The sequence below is a fragment of the Hippocampus comes genome, unplaced genomic scaffold (assembly GCF_001891065.2).
Source record: "Hippocampus comes isolate QL1 unplaced genomic scaffold, H_comes_QL1_v1.1 scaffold69, whole genome shotgun sequence".
NCBI lineage: Eukaryota > Metazoa > Chordata > Actinopteri > Syngnathiformes > Syngnathidae > Hippocampus > Hippocampus comes.
In genome coordinates, this window is record NW_017805505.1 from 322,476 (window position 1) to 323,596 (window position 1,121).

The window sequence follows — 1,121 nt, forward strand, 5'->3', positions numbered from 1 at the left end:
ACCGCATCCCCCTCCCCGACACCCAGCCCTCATTTACTCCTGCTTGAGGGCGCAGACAGGAAGCTCGCTGGAGCCAGCTCGCTCTATCTAACACAGCAGCGAGATGAGCAGAATGCCAAGTCTCCGGCAAAATCCAGCTCATTAGCTCTCACCGCTCTCCTGATATCTCTTCTTTTTCTGTACACCTCTTGAAAAGACCAACTTTGCAGCCCACCACTGCTGAACCTGACCCACAGGATGGCATTTTTTTCCGATTGAAACGCGTCTTCTCGCACCTTGCTACAAGTCTCGACCAAAAGGCAACAAAAGTGATCCAAAAGTGAATGCCGAATTAACACTGTTCTTTTTCTACGAGTTGAAAAAAAATCGTGAAAACGCAAGTTGTCATTAGTTGTACTTTAATGTTCCACTATGCTTGTTTTTCTTGAATAGTCTTAAACTCTTGTACTGCTTCAAATCGTCCTTTCTCATTGAAATGAATGCAAATGCCATTAATCTGTTCAAACCTCACCAAAATAAAAATACCCAGTAATTATATAATTAAATATAATTCAAACAATATATATTTATCACACTACATCAATTGAACCCCTAGGGGGCACTATAAGGCAGACGGGTATACTGTTCAGTGAGCCGTGAGTATAAACCACACTCTCTTTGCGGCCGTTCATATTGAGGCGGGGCCCTGTCCTGCCTTGAACGCTAGTGGAAATCAGATTAATATCTCAACTACACTTTGAGCTCATCAGTACGGCACTATTCTTTGACATTCAATGTACAGATAAAGAATATGAGTGTGAATATCGTTATATTATCCATCTAGATGTTCTTCAACATTTGTGTTCAATCCATTGCTGGCGGTGCAGCACTGAAACATGGATGCTAATTAGCATTAGCATTAGGGTAGCAGTACCTGGCGCATTCCATCTATTTGCTTTTTGCCTGGGAAATCTACATCAAGCTATTTGCAGAAAATCATTTTTCATATTGTGCTCTTTCTGTAACACCCTAGATGGCGCCAGCACTCGGGCTAATAGGAAAGTAGTAACTGCTGTCTAGTAAGTATTGGTGCAGTGATGCATCATGGGATGGTATTCTCTCTGCTTCTTTCCGAGAACAGC